At 28.0% G+C, this 23,265-nt stretch overlaps 1 protein-coding gene across 7 annotated transcripts in view; it reads left to right on the top strand.

The window, feature by feature from the left end:
- The window catches only part of LOC148232809 (uncharacterized), a 449,135-nt gene that overhangs the window by 207,075 nt on the left and 218,795 nt on the right, over positions 1–23,265 (top strand). For all 7 annotated transcript variants that reach the window (XM_088189595.1, XM_088189594.1, XM_088189589.1 and 4 more), the window contains one exon: positions 21,761–21,852. The gene's annotated coding sequence lies outside the window, so the exon portion shown is untranslated. The remainder of the gene's footprint in view (positions 1–21,760; positions 21,853–23,265) is intronic.

Here is a 23,265-nt window from a genome sequence, read left to right as displayed (position 1 = left end):
GTCGTTAATAAAATTATTCAGAGAGATTGTCTAAATTTAAATTTAAAATAATAATATTATAAAAATCATAAATAAATGCTAACACTCATTTCTTAAATATTAACAGCTTAACGACCGGTATTTATTTGCCGAACTTTGCTTGGTGGCCGGGCGATTTCTCACGGAAAAATCGCAAACAATTATCTTTTTCAGTAAATTCCCTATAACTTGTAAACCAATTAGGTTATTGTATTCAAATTAAATATGTAGCTTCCTTATGATTTTTTGCATAAATACCTGTCAAGTACGTCATTTAACCAGTGTTTCTAAACCTTTGGGTCTAATTTGTTTGAAATAATAGTTTCGAAAACAAATTTATATCATTGGCAAACATCTTACAAATACAAAGTAAGTGAGACTCTTCAATAGATTAGTATTAATTACCTGATTTTTTATCACTTTTTAAATTTAGAAATAAAAATTTTGATTTGTTATTTCTGGGCCACCAGGTCTAACCATTTGTATGCCCATACTCACGAAATGAATTTACGGTACACTTCACTAAAAATATTTTGCTTATTGCACTTTATTAAATTAAAAGTAACATGTATGCTTTCAATATATTTAATATTCATCATTTCTATTATTTCCATAATAATAATTTGGTACTATATAGGTGATATAAACAAAAAACCAAACATTAATTCTCAGAACAGCTTCTTTCTAATTATATTGTATGCCCCGCAATTTCTTTGAGCGAAGGCCTACGCCCATTTCTAAAAGATTCATTGTTGACAATTTACTACCTGCACTTGCGATAGATACATTGGCTCTAATCTTAGGAAAGATATTTTCTACTTAATTTTGTATTGGTTATTTACATGAAACACAAGTTAGATCAGCCCATAATATTCGCATACACTACAAGGAGTTTAGCAATTCACCAAAATATTATGATAATATTTTATTTAAGAAATTATTATTAAAAAAAATAGTTTACGATTTTATCTATTGTTATTGTTAATTTATTATTCTTAATCTTATAACACATCTAAGCACTATATTTTTTACCAGCTTAACGCCCGGTGTTTTTTTGCCGAACCTTGGTGGCCAGGAGATTTCGCGGAATAATAGCAAAAAATTACCTTTTTTAGTAAATTCCCTATAACTTGTAAACCAAATAATATATTTTATCGAAATTTAATTTGTAGCTTCCTTATGATTTTTTGCATAAATTTATTGTAATTACGTAATTTAACCAGTGTTTTTAAATCTGTGCGCTGCATAATTAAGTGATATAACAAAAAAAAACTTGTTTACAAATATAATAATAAATATTTACTATAAATTACAATCAATGTTATTCTCAAAGGTTAAATCGCCACTACCTGGCCCGTTTTATCAGCTTACCTTGTGCATACCTTTTAAGAATTCATCTATTAGGGTATTTGACACTTTTTTTATTGTAGAATTCCCAAATTCGGGAATTCCACACAGATAAAAAAATGCATTTTATAATCGAAGTAATGCAATATATTTAGTCTCCTCTAAACTATCGGTCGAAACGTATCGCGAAAATTGCTCTTCTCTCTGTGATCCTTTGTGATTGTGATTTTGATTTAAAAATGTTATTTTCAATCCCGGCAAAATGGACGAAAGAAATTAAGCCTTTTTCGAAAATTTTGAAGACGCGTTGTTTAACGCCCCCAGTGATTGTGAACATAGTGAATTGTGCGAAAGCAATTCTAATTCAAGTGTACGTGAACATAGACCGCGTGTGACAAATTTGCACTCATCCAGTTCATTTTCTTCATAATGACAAATGTTTTTACGACGCCAAAAAATTTAGTGAGTGCAAATTATTATATATTATAAATGGATATTTTTTATAAATCGTTAATACAAAAAATTTTAGAAGCATTTAAACATACATGTTATTAATTTAATTATCACATTTTTAAGCTAATGTGGTGTTCAAAAAAAAATCGTGCACTAATCAACGTTGTCAAATTTCAAAAATTTCCTTAATGATTATTTAACTATTTTTGTAAATACGCAATTCACTGTTTTTATTATTATTAATTAACTTTTACTATAAATTATCACTTATTAATATCAGCAACAATAAATAAAAATATAATATTCCATAATGCAAAAAATATGGTCACTGTAAGTGGGAGCGGCTTGGAGAACCGTTACCAAACAACACACTAGCCCAAAAATATTAGAATATAACAAACTAAAATAAGCGACGACTCGTTGCATTGCGACGCAGTGGGATAAAACGACTCTTTTTACGAAAAATTAAAGTAAAATATAATTTATTTTATATTTTATATTAGGTAGAAATAATATACTACCATTTCGCATTATAATATAAGGGTAAACTGTATTGTATCATAGTGTATTTTTAATAAAAGAAGACGCGTGACGCAGGACGCATGGGCGAGTCCTCGGCCGCTGCAAAAGGTTCTCTCAGGACTCGTGGGTGAGTCCTCGGTCGTTAAGCTGTTAAATAAGGGGTATGAATAGATTTTTTTTAAAGATTATTATTAGGGGTAAAATTTGTACAACCTGAACATTTTATTATAATTTCGAGGTCGTTTTAACGATCATTTAAAAGAAACAAAAAGATAAATAAATATATCTTGAAAGTAAGAACTTACATAATATTTTACGCAACTATGGAAAAGAGATCTTGTGACCAAACTATTCCATTATTAATTAGAAATATTGCATGGACAAATTTGTAGCACATTCGTCCCGAGATTTATAAGCAGCGTTGCTTTCAGTACTTACAAAATTATTTTATATTATATTACATACATATATTTTTACATATTGAATTTATGTATATGCTTCTTGAATAGTCCACTGGTCTTGACTGTAAAAACTAGAACTAGAGCACTTGCCAAATCTTCTCTGGCAATGACTGTCGGACTGTTCTGTACTGTGCTCCCTCCGATTTTAACTTCACCGCCTGATAGCGATATCTACATTTCTCTTTATGTGAATATTCATACAGGTTTATCAAATAAACTCTTACTAGATTTTTCATCGCATATTTGGTTTTAAAGTCACACACATTCAGCCGGAAAATCCGAAAAAAAAATGTTGACCGATGTTTACATAATAATACCGATGCAAATATTTTTTAAATATATTTTTATTTAGAAAGTACAATAAGTGTAACAAAAAAAAGTTGAAATTAATTATTAATAATAGATATGTCGGGTCTTATAGTGGATACAAAATTACGTAGCAAATATATATCATGAATTCTATTGGAAAACACATTTATTAGAGAGGTTCTTAATTAAGACCGATATTGTTATAAATAAATTACATCAATTCTTGTCAGATACATTGATTTGCAGACAATGTATTTATATACAATGTAAGTGATATTATAAATAGTATATTGATGTCAATGAACGAATATATTGGTAACATTGAAATAGTTAAAGGTTATTCAATTATATATACAATGTATTCGTATGTAAGCATATTTATTTAAAAGCGAGCATTATATTGACAAGCACTTATTTTCAAAGTAAATCATATAGTTCTTAATCCTTCGTAAGTTTTTATTGTATTATTTAATTTCCTTATATTTTAAGGAAATGTTCTATATTATTATATATTTTTTATCTAAGCCCATTGTACAAACCTATAAATAATATACGTAATAATAAAAAAGCGATTATACACTTCGGTGAGTCCATTAAACACTCGTGTTGTTATTATGTACGAGTGTGTATTTTTTCCACATCATTTCGAGTCGTTGCGTGTTTAGTGTGTAGTGAGTTAATTTGCCCGAATTACCATGGGAATATTTGCGACCGTTGGCAGTTATACCACACCTATTTAACTGACTTGCATGTTAATTTACTTTCGTGGCTAAAGAGGGGAAAATTTCCAGAACGGCGGCGGGCAGGAGCATTTTGGACCGTGTAACGAGTCCAAAATGTAAGGTTTGCGAGTTAAATTAAATTACAGACGCCGAAATAAATCCGTCTGGCACTTAACGAAGAGAGGGAAGCGAGAACAAGATAAATAAAATAATAAAAAATATGTTTTTTTCCGACCATCCTCCTCTAAATCAAATAAGAATTGGCGTGTTTACGTGCAGAATTTAGGTGACTTGGATGCTTAGCATATTTTACAATTTAAATTTTTTATGAAATTATTTTTATTCTCATTCTAATGACATCGCAAACTTTATTTTATGTTGGCAACTATATGCTCCGTTAGAAAAAGCCACGATTTGCAAAATAGTACGGGTATTTCGTAAAAACTGATTATTAATTGCAAGAAAAATTAAGCACAGTACAAAATAATGCATTTTTATATATTAAAAATCTTCAAAGCATCTTATATTTCAGGTATTTTTACAATAATATTTAAAGTCCCAAAAATTAAAACGATTAAAAAATTTGATAAAGATGCTATTATTTTCAATAATTTGATCGCGTTTAATATTTTTAATAAAAATTCAACTCGTTTATTAAAGTAAGGTTTTAAATAATATCCTCAAAATATTATTTTATTATTTTATTTTATAAAGTAAACTCCTTGTTAAGCTGTATTTATGTTTTTCTTTAGACCCACTAAAATTATACCATTCTACAAAAAACAATCTGTTTTATAATATTAGTAAATATAGTACAAATATATTATTAATTTAGATAATAAACACATAACAGTTAATTCGCCTGCGAAGTAAAACTTTTTTTCTAGATTTTATTAAATTATGTGTTTCGTTACAAAAGTAAGTGTCCTGAATTTTTATTTTAATCAGTGTTTTTTTAAAGTTTTGTCTGATTATAGTAATGCTTAAAGTCATTCTGTTTTTCTTTAAGTTTATCGGGCTAAAAATATTTTCTACTTAATTTTAAATAAAAAAATGAGTTATAGTGTGTGAATGTTCAGTTGAATATTATCATGAGTTGAAAAAGCTACGGATTTTGTGTTGTTTTAGTTTGATTTTTTCCTTCATCACATAATTTAAATTTTGCTTCATACAAATGTGTCAAATAAATTTTCTTAATTAGAAATTGCACTTCTTGATACGACAAATCTGATACTAAAACGCGGGCGATTGCAAATAGATTCTAGGGCGATGGCTCAACTGTGGCCGTCGTATTAGTCAGTTAGTTCTTAATTAAAATAATTTTAAACCAAAGGATTAAGTTTAAAAAATATGACTAAATTTTATTTTAATTTTTTGCTAATAAAAGTAAATTACAAAAATCCAAAAACGAAAAATATTGCTTGCATTATATTTTTTTTAAAAAATGTTTTTCCAGAAAAATGCCAAATCGAGAGTTATATTACTTCTAAAAATTAAATTTTTTTAAATATTTATAAATATTTTTCATCCGCTGATTTTTATGTACTGCTGCATAAAAAATGCAGATCCGTGCCAGATGCTTGAAAATATAAAGCTTTTAATATGGATCAGAAGTATTCCAATTGCAAAAAATTATATGTGTAAAAATATATTCTCAACTATTCTAATTGACGTTATTTTTTATCTCATAATTTATGAACTAGTTTAATTATTAGACAGATTAATAATAATAGATTTATTATTAGCATTATAAAACAGATTCAAAACTATTCTATGTAAATGTGTTTTTAATCGCATGAGTTAATTTCTAGTTAAAAATTAAATTAAATTTGCATAAATATTATACATCCGCTGCATAAAAAAGATGAGTCCGTGCCAGATGTTTAAAAAGAAAAAGCTTTCTCAGAAGCTTTTAATAGAGATCAGAAGTATTCCAATCGCAAAAAAATATTCTCGTAAAAATATATTCTTTACTATTAAAATTTACGTTATCTTTTATTTAGTAATCGATGAACTACATTAATTATAAGTCAGATCAATATTATTAGCTTTATTTGAAAACAGATTTAAAATTATTCTACGTAAATATATTCCTAATTTTTTCGTTAGAATTTAAATTAGAAGTTAAATTTGTTAAAATGTTTTACATCTGATGCTTTTTGTACATACTGCTGCATAATAAAAAGCAACATCTTTTTTATTAAAAGCGTCTTTCTGACACAATTTATTTAACATGCATATATTATAAAAATAAAGATAAAAATATTATATAAAATACATAACTAAGTAATTATTAAAAGTCGATTTAATCCTAAACAAAACGTTGATTTTCATCGTTTTTTTTAACAAATCTGTTATGTATTATCATAAATATTTATAGGATTACGTAACATGTTCAGAAGTACAAAAAAATCAAATATTTGTACCTTGCTGTTTTTTTTTTTATTTTTTAATAAATAACAGAAACAGAAGTTGCTTACTTGCATCTTTAATTACACGTTAAAAATTTTATAATATTTTAATCCATTGAAATAATTACTGATATTTTTTTCTACAATGTGATTTACATTTTTTTGTGTACCTAAATGAAGCTCGTTGTAAATTATTAACCATTTAGATTTAATACATTTTAAATATTAGCATTTTAAGTAATATTAGCCGAGCAATATCAAAACAAGATTTTTAAGAAAATAATATTTATGCAACACCTTGGTCTTATTCCAGTATGCCTTTATATCTTGTATATTTTGTTGTAGTGATTTCCTTAATTTTTTATTTATTTAATATTTTTATAAAAGGTTAATATTAAATTATTTTACGGTGCAGCTTTCATAGATTACTCACTATTTGATATCATATTTTAGTCTTACATTTACGATATAATAGCAATATTTTTCTGACGTGTGAAGTGAGCGATTATTTTTTTTGGTCATTCCCTCATTGATATAGATTGTAACCTACAATCACCGCTTGAATAGGTTTCTTTGTGATTATTCTCCAACTCTCTATTGATCTTTTGATTGCCTATGTACTGCATGTATACAAGTATACATAGTAATACTTCAATATTTCGTTTTTGGTATTTAATTGATATTATTTAAAGGTCTACTCTTAATGTGTAATATTCTATCATTAAAAATAAGATTATTTACATAGTTAATAGAAATATAATACACGCGACAAACCACTAAACGGGTAAAGGCATATCTCTACTCTTGCGTTTAATTATGAAATATTTAAGCGAGGCACTTAATCTGAATTAGGCGAGGAGCTAGTCTTGAGAAAATGGCGAAAACTTGTTCCTCGAGTGCTCTAAAAATCTTCATTATACTTACATATATATTTTTTTCACAAAATACGATATAGTCGCTCATTAGCCCCGATAGTCGTAATAAATAGTCCGATTACATCTTTCTCTCTCTCTCTCGGCAAATTGCCTCAGACACTTTTGCCGATTTCGATTACGACTTACTTGTATTCGCCGACCAAAAACAACGTTCTAGAGATACATAACCGACCGGTGGGTGTGGTGTAATGTTACCGAAAGCTTTTATTAGCGCGAAACGGAGTCGGATGTAATGTAACTTTAACCCAAATCCCAAAACCTATAACCATCAAAGGAGTCAAACTAGCTCTAGCCTTGTTTGGCCAGAGCCAAATTAATAACGTTGGCGCATATAACATTTTATGTGTATGTGTGTGCTATATAATTCTGCGTGCATGTGTGCAAAATATTAAGTTACGCGTCCGGTTCGTTTCTCGTTATATAAATGTTGCACTAATTGTGCTAATATGAAAAAGATAAATAAGAGATATTGATTACAAGACAAAGATAATGCACTCAAAAAACTCTCAATAATATTAGTGTATTTATTTTGGTAATTGCTTATTTTTTCCTATTAATTTGTGGTTTTAATGTTATTTAAATTATTAAACATTACAATATATTTGCAGTAAATATAATTTAATCTTTAATAAATTGAGTTAAACGATCTCTTAAGATTAATTTATATTTAAACAAATTAGAGAGCACACTAAAGTAGAAAAATGCAATTGACTTTAAAAAACGTTAACAATGTTTACGTTTTTGTATTAACCATAACATTAATTTTAATTATTAATATTTCAATTATCGTAATGAAATTTTTCGACAAATTTACTATTACTGTTAATTTATAATTTTTTTTAATGTTTTATTCAATTTAATAAAAATCCATATATGTTTATATTTTTACCTAATTATTGAATATTCAACCGTATCAAATAATATTTTTTTTATGTTCATATTTGTTTAACCCTTAATTTATCGATTTAGTTTAAATACATTTGTAAATTTGTTTGTAAACACCTGAGAGTATTATTTCACGTATTATTTTATAAATATTTTTGTTGTTGTTATTTACATTAAATTTATAGTTTATTATAAAAAAAATTAATGTTTTTCAGAATGTAATAGCTTTGATTTATTTTTCTTCGTTTTTTGTATTAGTGTGTTTTAATAATTTATTACAATACTTTTCTAATATTAAATTTTAGTAATTGATTTTACATATATTTTATATATTTTTTAGTTTCTGTGAAATTTTTGGTATTAATTCAGAGGCTCTCAATATTTTTTTATTTAATAATTATAACAATTTTTTTTTAAATTTAAATTTAAATATAATATAAAAATTGTTATATAAATATAATGTTTTTTTATCTATTATTTATTTAGTAAGAATATAACTATTTGGGGTACCTCAAAAAAGTGAAAGAACGATCGCCGTACATGTACGGCAATACCGCTCAAAGGGTTTATTACATATGTTATAGAAATGTAATTTAAAATTTATTTTATAATTAAAACTCAAAAAAATAAACATACACTTTATTTGTATTTATTGCTGTAAAAAAATATAAAAATATATCTAAAAATAATTTTAGTACAAAAATTAATCATTATAGGAGCAATACTATTACATTTTTTAAAACTAAATTTAAAAATATTATAAGGTTAAATAAAGCTTTAAAAAAAATAACATTGACTGATAAACTTGTCATATGTGAGAGGTCCCGCTTTTTGGATGCAAAACTAGAATTTGGTATAAGAAAAATTGGACATTTGTCCACTATAAGTTACATTTATGATAAACAGAAACATAAAATATCACAATTTTTTTTTATTTAAGGCTAGTTTTCATAAACAAACTATTTAAATGTAATGTAAAAATACTTTCACATTTTTCTGTAAAATAAAATTTGAGAACGAATAAAGCTGATTAAGCCATATAATCATATTTAGTAATACATTTTGCTGTGATATCAAATAGCTTAATTAGCTAAAAATATTTATTTTATTTAGTATAATAATTTTTGAGGGTTAAAAGATACTATAAAAAAACAAATTTTGTCAACACTCTCATTTTTTAGGATTGACCTGAATTTTTTGCAGATGAAAATGTTTTGCATGACAACATTTAATGGTTAGCAAGTCATTAAATGTTGAAATGCAATGTTCAAATATTTCCTTTGTTTTTCTCGAATTCCAAATATGAAATTTCATCCCTAATAAAAGCATTATTATCTTCATTCAGTTTATCTACATTTTTTCACATGAGGCGGAGTCTGAAACAATTTCTTAAAAAATAACAACATTCTCATCTTATTTATATCTAAGATTTTCGCTATGTTTATAGTTTTATTTGTATTATTAAATACCATATATACATCTTTGATTATATCAGAATCGTAAAGATGTACTTCATTAAGTACATTGAAATAAATTGTTATTTTTCCTTGAATTTTAAGCTGTATATTAATTTGCATGGCTAAAAATAACTTTATTTAGACAGTTAGTCAAGTATAAATTTCAATGTTATGTCGGCTTTGTGCAGATTCATGTCTCACGACATAAAGCTACGGCTACTTTTATTGGTTTTAATGCTGATATTAAATCAAATTCAATAATATTAATTTAATTTTATATCAATCAAAGTTTTTAAAATTGCTCTAAGGAATTTCACTGAGTTTTGAAATATCGATGCAAAGAGAATTCTTTTCTAAATTCATATTTTATGTATTTTTAAAGAAGATTATATTTTAAATCTTCAATACAAATTTATTATTGATCCCATTTAGCATATTAATAAATTTAATTTGTCATGACATATATTAATACGAGTTGTTGTCTCTCGGATTACTTCCAAACTATCACTTATATTTTCATCTTCCTCACCACTCTATAAATCAGTAATGGCTTCTTCAACTTGAGATGATGTGCTCATTTTTTTTTAGAAAAATATTTATAAATAGTCAGACAGATAATTGGTCATAAATGTCGGCAACTTAAGTCGAAATTTGCCCTGCTATTTTATGGAATTTCCAAAAAAAATATAAAGACGACAATAGTTAATGCATTTTTATTTAATATCTTTAAAGAACATGTTTAGAGTCTTGAATTCTTTATTTATTTTGCAAAATTCAGTAGCATTTATTAACATTCAACAATATATTACAGCATAAACTTAGCAATAAATTATTCAAATGGACATTATTGTTTTGGTCTTTTTCTCTCTCGGTAATACATATCAAAAACCACCAAACTTTTCAGTCCAAAAATTGGTGACGTCTACATAATTAATTATAAATAATGAATGTCACTTTGCAGTTAAACCAGTTTATAATAATAGCGCATTTTTATAAATAAAAATTTGAGTCCGATGCCGTGGCTCGAACCCGTGGCCTCTGAGCTAGCATTTAAGATCGTTCTGACTACGTTAATCCAACCTTTATTTTTATTTTATAAATAAAAAACATTTAGATAATTATTCGCCTATTACATACCAACTTGTGTGTATTAAGTAAGTAAGTCTTTAAATAAATATTCTCAAATGGTAGTCGTTTATTATATTTGTATAGCAATTATAGCATCAATATTATTAGGTTATACTATTAGTGATTTATTTGAATAAATTAGAGTAGGTTTTATTTTTTTACGCCTTCTGATAATACATTAATTCATTAACATAAACGCTGAAATTACAAAACATTCAAATTCGTTAGAAAAACACTAAAATATAAGATTTCATTTTGAGGTAGTTTAATATTTAAGTTATTCTCTTCGTAGACGAGATATTATTATTTAACTTAAAATAACAAAAATGAAATTGATTTTTAATAATGTAATTCACAATGAAAATTTTATTTTTAGTTAAAGATTTTCATTGAAATCTATATTTATGTTTGTTTGAAAAAAAATTGAATCAAAGCCTTGTTTGCGTATTGTTACGGTTTTCCCTTTGTCTGATCGTACTTTACATACTGTTTTTTTTCCAGTTGTAAACGGAAATTGCGGGCATTCGGCATTTCGAACAATGGTTCAGTTTACACACATACACAAACACACACGAGCGACTAACCGTGCCTCATTAACTCTCTTAGTTAAGTAATTAACCCCGTCGTTAATTAAGCGGTGGTGGCAGGGTATCGAACAGGTGGGACTCGCGTATGACAGCCTAGGGACTTTGATTAGATAATAATAATTGTGATAATTACCTAAATTGAGTTGTGGAATTTGGTTACTAAAAGATAGCGCGGAGGCGTTCGTGGTCTTTAATCGCCCGTTAAGTTATTAAACTAGCAGTTAAAAAGGCGGTACAAGACGAGTGATAATTTTATATAATAACGAAATTCGTTATTTGTTGCGGCATTGTCTCGCAACGATCATTATAGTGTCGTGTTGCATCCTGCTTGTGTTTTATTTCAATATAATTATAATAAAAAACCTAATAATTTATATTTTTAAAATAACGCATACGTTGTTATAACAGGATTTTAGTAAATGCGATTTTCTCTACAGTTAAAATATTATTTTTTATTTTTTTACGAGTTTTCGTCAGCGATGTGACTGACACCCTCAGGTGCTAAAATTGTACTAGTGTATTGTATCGATTATGTTATATATTTTAAATACAATAGTTCTATGCCTATAACATAACCAAAAATCCATCAAAAGTCATCGAACCAGCAAACGAATGCAAATTCATCGCTTCAGAGCAGACTGGTTGTACACAATTGGCCCTAGTTTGAGTGTCTGGCTTCTGATTGACGGTTTGACGGCTTTTACACCAACCACCTCCGGAACACGGCGTTGTTTGGCAGACATGCATTGTTGATCGCTTTTCTAAATATGGCACATGACGGACGTTTTACGGAAGACTTAATCGCCAACCTCTCTATATACCAGTCGACAGTCTAATGGCGGGTCAGAGTCGACGTTCAGATTCTATCAATCATACTTTTGAATAAATTAAATCGCCCTATTTTCTTGAAAAATCTTTGTGAATCCATACTCAATCAACAAGTTGACTATTAAGCTTGATAGCTGAACTACTGCCTATTATGCTAAACTTACTAAACGTTATTACTTAATAAACTTTGCGGTACGTAGCTTCATGCAAAGTCTCGAATCTGCAAGCTAATGGAAGTGACCACTAATTGGTCAGGTGGGGCTTAAGAGGATATGAGATAATGAACCTGCGACCTGTGACTTGACCTCTCTATATTATGATAGAAGATAATATGGTGTAATGTTTGCGTGTTAACGCCGTATTAAATACTTAATAATACAGTTCAGTCAACAGCAAACTAAGATCCATCTTATTAATAATCTCTGTGCATCATTTATATAGGGAAACTATGATTTATAAACACTTTAAAAGGTACGTTATGACATAGGTTTTAAGTGGAATTAAAATAATAGTTAGTAATATATATATTAAAACAAGCTTCTTGAATCGTTCTTTGTATTCAATTCCTAGTAGTTGCTTGTTTGTTACATAGTATGTCATGCTACAAATTCATTCACAGTTCAATGGTTTTAAATGGTTCATCTTATATACACAGTGTGGGTGTGAAATGGCAGTCGTGTTAGTCCAAGTGTACTAAGGTATGTTTCTTGACTGACTAAAACATCGTTGGCAATTTGACTGTTATTTAAAACGATGAAATTCGGAGCTGAAAAGCGAGACAAAGCAGCGACCGAAAGCTCTTCAAAGCGATTTGCTATTGCCGTTCTAGCTAAAGCACAGTGAGGGAACTTTCTGGCTTTGATTAATTTGAACGTCTAGCAACCAAGCGATTTTAATGTGATTGCATGACTACTTACATATATGATTAATATTATACGAGGAACTTCACAATATTACGGTAATTTGTTTAATAAATAGCAAAAACAATTTGAATATTTTTTTGCTGAAAAAGATAAAGATTCCTGCATGTTAATACAAACATAATGATAAATGATTTGTATAATAAACAAGAATGTGGCACAGGGGTTGTATTACTAGACAGGAACCGTTGACGGAAACATGGCACACATGTTGTGTCATCGGCCTGTAAATTGTTAATATCGATCAAAACCATAATCTTATTTCTTTTAACTTTTACAAATGTCGACTGTTTTTTTTTTGTGTAATATATAACTAGTATATTGGAACCATTCTCTTGACATGTTTTATTATGTTTTATATAATAAAAAAATACAATTATATATTTTTTAGCCAATTACTTTTTAATGATGTATTGTAATAACGTGCCTTGTAGTGGTCCGCCTACGTTTCTTGGTTATATAACACTGTCTGAGAAATTCAATTAACCTTTCGAGTCATCTGTCACGTAACTTGTATGCCTTTACTACTAGCGCGACGATAATTACTTCGACTTCTCAAGATAGTTTACACGCTCAATAACGAGTCTAGACAATTATTGATGGGCCCAAGCACAAAGTATTTAATTTTTTCAGATAATCATAAAAAATATATTAGAACAAGTAATTGAAACAATCTTAGAAGCATTAAATATAATTGCTTTATTTAGTTTATTTTGAATGAAATAATTATTACATTTCTGGCTTAAAATTTAATTTTACTATTAGCTATGTTTTCTTGAGTGATCTATTTTAGTATTGCTTGTTTTTTTTAAAAATAAATATCTATTCCTAGAACAGACTTTTTTCAAGCATGTACAGTAAGGCCTGGTACAATAAACTTAAATCGGTCCATTGTACGAAACGTTATTTTCCATAGTAACCTGTGAGAAATAAATTAATTGCTATTAGACTTTTTATTTTGGTTTTTGCTTGCAAGTTTTTGATATTCAGAAGCTTAAGGTTTTATAAGCTCTTTTCACTGTTTCTGAATCTTAACACTTAGCTATATGATGTTCATATTTTGTTACATACCAAAAATTTAATAAGCATTTCATAGTGTTACAAATTTATTATTTTAATGTTGCGTCCTAATATTTACTTTTGTTTTTTAATCTATATTTTTTGTTATATTGTAATAAACATACAGGGGCCTATATACTTGCTTATTATGGCCAAAACTAGGCCACAGTTTTGTAACACTGATGTGACGGGGCAGAGGACGGTACATTTTTTGACGGAACTCGACGGGAGTATGACGTACGGCGGTGTCTCATCCGCCGGTCACTCATAGCATACAATACATAATGTAATTATTATAAACATCATTAAAATACAAATGCAGCGGCACAATCTGTATCTAATTGCTACTAGTTATCAACCGTCTGCTAAAGTTTTATTATAAACATCATGCAATTAAGAGCTTTTTTTTAAAAATAAATATCTATTCCTAGAACAGACTTTTTACAAGCTTGTACAGTGAAGCCCTTTACGATAAATCGGTGCATTGTACAAAACTTGATTTTCCATAGTAACATATGAGAAATAAATTAATTGGTATTGGACTCTGCATAAAAAAGGACACCATTAATTTTTACCTTTGCTTGTAATTTTTGATATTTAGAAGCTTAAGGTTCTATAAGTTCTTCTCTCTGTTTTTTATTCTTGTATGATGTTTTTATTTTTGTTACATACCAAATATTAGCTAAGCATTTCAAAGTGTTTATTACTTCGATGTTGCGTTCTAATATTTTTAATTTTTAAATCAAAATTATTTTTTTATCTATATTTTTTGTTATAATGTACTAAAGATCCGGGGGCCCATTTATTTGTTATTATGCCAAAAATAAGCGGCAGTTTGGTAACACTGACGTGACAAGAGCAGAGCGTTTTAAAGTAAAAGCTATGTTTTTTTCTAAATTAGAGTTAGGAGAACTACTTTAATCCAACTGAGATGCAATTTTATATTTTCAAACTCTGGAAAAATGGTAAGCGGGCGCTATAACGTATCGGCCAACTGTCGAGTTAAGAAGTTGTGATATATTACCGCATGTATTACTCTCATTGCTTCAAATTTTACTGTGATGTTACGCAGTTAAATTTTGCCAGCGTTTTCAGTGCTCCATGTAATGATTTTTATGATATTTTGTTCTTATTTTATAATCCGTGAATATTTATCATGTGACTTTGGATGACGTGATTTTAAAGTAGTGAAGTGATGACAAAGCATATTGTTAATTGTGCGATACTCTTATCTCTGAATTATTAAAATACATTCATTACCAGACTGAGCCCTTAATACTATATTTACAACTCGCAGAAAATCAACGATCGGAAAAATTTAATACAATAATATTTTTGCAAAAAAAAGTCAGTTTACGCAAAGTCAGTTTACGCATAGTTTATTTATTAATTAATAAAGGAAAGCTATTTACCGATATTAACTTAATAAATAAATGTTTGGTTGTTGCAGCCAAATAAATGTTCTGGCCTTTCGGCGAAAATATTTGTTAAAAATGTGGAGCACATTGTGAGTAACATCAATAGGCAATTATAGCAAAGCAAATGATTTCAAGTTTTTTTTTTATCCCAAGCCAAGGGTTCTTAAAGTTTTTCAACTCTTTGCTGGATCTATGTTATTCCAAGGCACACTATGTCAAATCATTACAAGTGTACTTTGAAAAATAAATAATTAACCACTGCCTTTTAAAGTTAACTATAAATTTTAATTTAGCGTTAAATACCTTAGTCTACACCAAACCCGCCCTAAAAGGCTTGCCGCAATTGCGACCTTTAAGCCGATATTAAATGAAAAAGTAGTGCTTCTCATATAAAAATAAAATCTTGATAAACAAACAATTATCTGATTCATCTTAACGTATGGTTGTAATATTTATTTTTCCTATTTGCTAGTTATTTAAAATAAAGACATGAAAATATTTCATTATTTTTGTGTTGAATAATTTTACAAAAATATATGGCGTAATTTCACTTACCTTCTAGTCTTATCAATGTTATTAATTAAATAAATAAAAACTTACGACTCTGCTGACATTCTTTTAAATAATTGTTGCATTCTCGAGTCGATCAGAGATTAGTTTCGACAAGGAATGGCGTCGAAAGGTTCGAAACCGTCGGTGTCGAAACCCCGCGGACTTTTCCAGATATAACTTTAACGAGTGTTTCGCGAACTTTTAAAACAAACTTTTTCAATGGAATTCCGATCGAAAAGGATTTTCGAAAGCTCAGAGCTCGAGCTTAACGAAGGGCGCATACTCTCCATTATACACAGCTTAATGTATGACAGAATGTAAATATAAATTTCACTTTGTGGCGTTGGCTCAGATACCACACTCGGCTCGCGAGCAAATAATAATCTTGGCTCTTTTGCTCAGTCTCAGGTTAATTAACGAAAATCCTTGAATATGAAATTAACGAAACTCAATTATGTACATGTATTTGCGTATATTTCATCTCTCGCCAAGAGATATATAACATTGACGCATTTTCACACCCCATATCTATGCAAATTCCATTAATTCTATGGGTTTAGTTGCGTTAATTTAAGACCATTAGATAACGCGCTGTACGCACCGAACCCATTTGAATAATAATAGAGAATTTGCAATACAATCTTAAAATGTACACATAATATTATAATATACTGAATGGCTACGCAAATCGCTTATAATATACAAAGCATACCATAAAACTGGGCAAACACTTGAACCCGACATTAATCGTGTAGGATATAAACCTCACGTCTGGTTTATTACGTGAGTATACTTTATCCTCTCACTTATATATGTATTATATTAATAAACAAATTATCAAAAAAATATGTCACGCTATCTAAATATATATTTTAAAGTTTCATAGCGTTTGAAAATATTTGCGTTGACTTAATAAGCTGTGAAAAAATTTTGACTGCAAGATTTTTTTTTATTTACACTTTTTTTATAAATAAAATCTAAAATAATTAATTAAGCACATGTATCTTACACAAGTACAATTAAAGTTTAATCCTCTAGAACTCCTTTCCCAGCAAAAAAATAATATAATTTAAACAAAATTTTTGATCCAAAATACTTTCAGTTTTCGATTTTTAAGCAAAATCAGATGTATTATACGTAAATACATTTTGCAAAACGAGAAAGTTTGACTGTTATGCAGAGCGCGTGTCGCTTTAATAACCTATTAGTGATTCACGTTTTACGATACGCTAGTTTGTAGCTTCTTTACATATTACTTAATTGTCTGGAAGTACTCTTTATTGTTGGAAAGGATTTAAAAAAATATATAGATATCTTTATAAGTGGAAGTACGGGTCGGTTCCATATTATAGTGAAACACTGCCTATCTAAATCGCGTACTTTTAAACTAATATTATATAATACATAAGTTTAGCTTACCCCATGAATTAAAAAAAAAAATAAATATAATTAGCAATAATAATTATCTTTGCTCTCACTTCGCATCATAGTAATATATAATTTCACCCCACAGTATTTTTATAAATATAATCTAATAAAAATTATTAGAGTAATAAAGTTGTACATAAATCGATCCATTGCTGAAATGCTACTTTGAAGACGGAAAATAAAGCATGATCCGAGAGATGAAATGAGGGATGCTGCGGCGCGTGACGCGACGCACGAGCGAGCGTTGTATGCAGAAACGTGCCCAGATGATACTCTCATTTATCACTTTCGCCAAAATGATATCACGTTATGTCGGCGTTGTACACATTGACGAACACTCGGCGATCAAATTCGGATGAAGCCTGATGTTTGCTCACCAGGGCGGAACCGTTATATTGGAATGCGATATCTAGAACGGTGGCTAAGCAAATATTTTTCTGCTTATCCCGCACGCGTGTGTGTTTCACATAAAAAATGCGCACAACTTTTAATATATCAAAAAAAAAGAGTCGCTTCTTATGATTATGTGTATTTTTATTACTTATTTAATATGTAAATATATGTATGTGCAAGGCATAAGAGATTACCGTCAGTTCCATAAATTAATATTATAACGACTTCGCTTTGACGCTAGACCAAATTTGACGATTAAAGAGGAAACAGCATTTTTCTATTTTTATTGGACCATAAAATATATTGATAATACGATTTTAATAATTACTTGGGAATATTGTAAATAAAAATAAGAGTTTTGAAATTAATTATTTATATTAATAATTAATTATTCGAACAAAAAACTGTAGAATGCCCTATCGAGTCGCGATCGCGTCCTCTATTCTTGTCTATTGCGGGCAAAACGTCAACGTTTAAGAACGATTTTCTCGCACAAACCATCCAGATTCTTAGCGAGCTTGTCAAACACAAATATTTTTTTGTGAGAAAATTGTGGGACGGTGTTAGTTTATTTTAGCACTTTAATTATTATTTATTTTTTATTATTTATTGCTATAATACATTTTGTGCATCTTTAATGATATGTTACATATGTATTTGAACGTATGTTTGAGTGTATGTATTGCATATGTATGCATGTGAAATGCTAAATGTAAGTTATAAGTTATTAAAAACACCTATGAAGCCATGTTGATCAGATTTGTAATGAATTGCAAGTATTAAATTTTTTTGAAATTTTGAAGGCTCACAGTGACTGCTTGGTTGGACCAGATCTAGTCATAGAAACAGCAACTCTATCATCATTTGAGTTTTAAATTACACTAGATTAGAGTTCGACCACACGTCATTTTAATATTTAAGCTAAAGTATGAGAATTTAAGTGAAAGATTTAGATAAAGCCATTGATATGATGTGCTATTCTGGTTTATTTTTTCAATGTACAAATATAAGAAGCCTAACTTTCTTATTTTTAATACTTAAAACAATTAGAAATACCTCAAAAGTCACTTTAAAATACTTTTTAAAGAAGGTTTTATCGTGTCGTTTATTTTAGTGTATATTCTGATAACATAAAAAATATAAAAATACCTTGTCGGTTTGTAGTAAGTTACAAAAAATTAATTATATTTTTGACTCTTTAAATTTAACAGGTTTATAGCGAAGAATCGAAAGAAAGCGCTAACCATTTAACTAGGGAATTTATGACGACAATAAAAATTATCAGTCTGTATTGAAGACTTATTTTGCATTGACGAGATTTCTCGTCACGTTTATGACAATTATTATGATTACAGAATAAGTCGTCATATTTAATTAAAATGCAGTTAAATTGTAATTTATCGTCATGACCAAAGAAAGCACAAAAAAAATATTAGAAAAAGTAAATTTTAATATAAAAATCACAATATAAAAAACTAAAAAAAATATATAATTACCAATGTAAATTGTTTTTAATAAAAAAATATAGTAAATTAAAACATTACAAAAATATATTATGAAAGAGTAGTTTAAAAAAAATTTAAAATATATTGAAATAAATATTTTCTTAAATAACATTTAAGATCTCTTCATCACTATTAACAATATTAATGTATTTAATCTTTATTTAGTTATAATTTACCCTTTTTATATTTATTAATAAAAAAATATTTATATAAATATTTTACAGTAATACAAATTGCGAGTGTAACACTTACGTTAACAAAAAGCACGATTATTCTTTACTAAAACAGGTATAAGATTATCTAACATAAGACACGATGACATGATCCTTGATGATCTCATGGTGGCTTATAAATATGTGATTAGAACGAGTGTCTTATGATGAAAATATATTATTTTGAATAAGTTTTTAAGACTATATGACGAGTAAAGTCGTCGTGTTCATTTAATTAATAATTTTTATGACGAATATATTCGTCATATAAAAAATATTTAACATGTATATAAGCACCGAATACAATATGCCTTTCATGCAAAAATATAACATTATAAAAAGCAATAATTATCATTGCTTAAGGAATATTATTATTTTTTTTATTATAGAATGATTGCTGTAGTTAGGTTTTTAAAACTCTATGACGGGGTAAGTCATCGTGTCAATTTAAATTCGATTTTTATGACGAATTTATTCGTCATTGAAAAATATTAGGAAGGCTTAACATATACGTGTACTCTTAATACAATATGCTTTTGCTGCAGAAGTATAACCTTATAATAATCAATAATTATCATTGATTTAAGAATAATATAATTAAATGTATACTTATACGGTGTAATTTAAAACATTATAATTTTTTTTTTGATTTTTAAGACTATATTTTAGTTAAGATATTATATTTTCATTTTTGTTTTTTAACATTTTTTAATTAATCAGCATTAACATTTTTTTTTATGAAATATCATATTATAGTTAATAAATATTTTAAAATAAAAAACTTAAGCGTTTACTATTGCAAATATAAAATTTCTCAGCGTCTAGTTTTTTTCTTAATGTTTCGCTGAAAATGTATGAGCATCTTTAGAAGAATGCTTCAAGTGCATTTTTATATATTCTTAAGTAGTAATATTAAAACAAATGCCAACGATAGCCTTGCTTGTTCTTAAGCTATATTTAGAAACAAATATCAAAACACTCAACAAAAGAACAGAATCCTACAAAGATAATCTTAAATAAGTACACTTCATGAATACAACAATAGCTTTATATAATGTTATACACATTATATGATTAAACGGGATATTGTATAATATAAAGCGTAGAACTGATTAGGATACCTTTGCTAACATACGGTATAAATTTGACATTTAAATCTTTGATAAAAATCGGCCGGTATACAAAATCTTTGGTGGCTGGACGAAGTGGTGAGATGTTAATAAATACGGAGCCTAAAACGTAAGAAGACATGAGTTTATTTGTTGCATAATAAAAAATATAATTAGCTCGGTTTAATAATATCAGTTGTGCTACAATTTTGTAACACTCTCCCATGGTTCAATACCGTAGTTATGTAACTTATTAACGACGCTTCTATTACAAATTTAATGAATTTACTACATTGATTAAATAGTGCACTACTATAGAAACGGTATTTAAAATATTGTTTATGTTGTTGTATAGATTTTTGAAAGTTTTAGAAACTCAATTGTATATCGACTGAAAATCGAATAGAGTTGTATAAACGTCACGTAGTGGCGGCGTTCCTTTTATCCGACACGTATCCGGCATTGGATGCTTTCTTGCCGTAAATCCGAATCCCTCACGAACACCTCGCAAAAATCAACCAAAAGCCAAAGGCAAACCTTACGTCGCCATCGACGTCGTACTCTGAATGAAAAGATGCTAAACTCTGATAGTGTTTTTGAAAAATCCTTCCATGTATGAAACGTGAGCCCTTCGATACAAGAATCCAAGTCCGAATTTCAATAAAGCTTATCGAATCTTTTGCTATGAAATATAAATATGCTTTAAATATGCTAGGTAAATCCATAAGGTACGAAGGAAATTCTAAAGCATATTATTTTGGGGTCAACTTATAATATACACTTTTTTTATTTATTTTTAAATGCCTTACAGTAAATATGTTATATGCATATCTTATGGTGTATTGAGTTGCAATATTTAAAAAGAGATATTCATACTTTTGCCATACAATCTAAGTACTTTTATTGAGCTTCCAATTATGTATGAGACAGGTACTTTATTTTAAAAAAGTACATGCTTTGTCGCAAAACAGTAAATTAATTTATTTTTCGGATCAAGGTATTTTAAATATTTTTTTTATAGTACACCATTATAATAAAACTACTCTCTTACCTCTTTTAAAGCGAAATACAAACCATTTATGCTTGTTTTTGTCGTTTCAGAGTTACGTGCGTCAGGTTAAACTAAAAGCTCCGTTAAACGAAAGCTTTTACTCTGCGTCCGGTCGAGCTTTTCCACAACAACGCTTGATCAGGTAGGTAAATAGGCTAATTACAAAGTAATCCTTGGCGTCGGTTTTAGTTTTTAAGCTTGACGTAGTTTTGAACGCGTTTATTTTAACCTTCTGCGTAAACAACTTCGAACGTAGAATATAACTGCTTGTTTAAATGTCGAATTAATTACGGTTTCAATTCTAACGGGAAAATTTAAATAAAATTGCCTTTCTGGGAGTAAAACTATGTAAATGTTGTAATATCTAGACCTATATATTAGAAAACACTTTTCTCCGAAATTCTTTTACTACGTAGTAAAAGCATAATGTATTAAGCCCGCTATCTAGAAAATCGCGAATACTTAATTAATTAAAACTCGTTGAGTAAAAAAACAGCACAACGATGAAATTTTGTTTCAATAGCTTGTAACTTTTATTTATTTTTAAATAACTCGCTCATTATTAAATATTATATTTAAGACCTGGCTCGATTTAAATTAATCATTATAATATTCATCCGTGATATTACGAAGACCTAATCTATAATGACTAATCGGGATAATACATAAATAATAATTACTAATTTAAATCTATCCTATATGTCTTTGTAGTAAAAATCAACATAATGTCATTCTGTGGCGAGTTTCATAGATTTTAAAGGGAGGTTCTTAGAAAATTGTTTAAAATCGGCGGTCACAACGTTATCGTTCTGCGTTGCTATGTAAGCAGGTCAACATATGGGCCGGCGGAACATTACTTTGGATACCGATCGATCGAATTCTAGTTTGAAGTTGTACCTGACTGGTTGATTGTTATTTGTAATACCTTGCTGTTATAACTCAACCTGAAGCGCTTTAGCTAAAAATTTTATTATTTTATTTGTTCAATAATAAAACAATGTCTTATATTAAAAACGTGATTTTTTGATAAATTGAAACTATCGTTTTTTTGAAAATATTTATTCGGGTCTATATACTTAATTATTAGTTTATTTGCTGAAGTTAATATTACCTTCAAAACACATACATACATTAATTTGGCTCAACCTTATGTTAAACCTAAAAATACATGAGACCTAATTTTTATATGTAGTAGTAAATCGTTGATTTTCGTTTTAATAAAATAATAAATTTAATTCAATGGTAAGCTTCTTTAATTGAAAAAATTAAAAAACTGTTTTTTATATTGTTCTTTATACCATATTTTTTTGTTATATGTAGTTCAAAATGTGCATAATTTAAATGAATAATTTTTTTTATTGGTTCAGTAAGAAGTGCTTATGCTAAATATTTGTATACTATTTATCTTGCTTCTGATCGATTGACATTTATTGACTAAAATATTGTTAATATTTATTTAAATTTAATTTATAAATATATTTAGCTGTTTTTTATTGTATATTAAAAGAAATTTGCTTAAAACTTTTATTGAAATAATATTAGACAGTGGACAATT

This window comes from Plectrocnemia conspersa, unplaced genomic scaffold, assembly GCF_051122295.1.
Source record: "Plectrocnemia conspersa isolate PC_06_02 unplaced genomic scaffold, ASM5112229v1 ptg000008l, whole genome shotgun sequence".
NCBI classification, from domain to species: domain Eukaryota; kingdom Metazoa; phylum Arthropoda; class Insecta; order Trichoptera; family Polycentropodidae; genus Plectrocnemia; species Plectrocnemia conspersa.
Note: the sequence above shows the minus strand (reverse complement) of the source record. Positions and strands in the feature narration are given on the sequence as shown.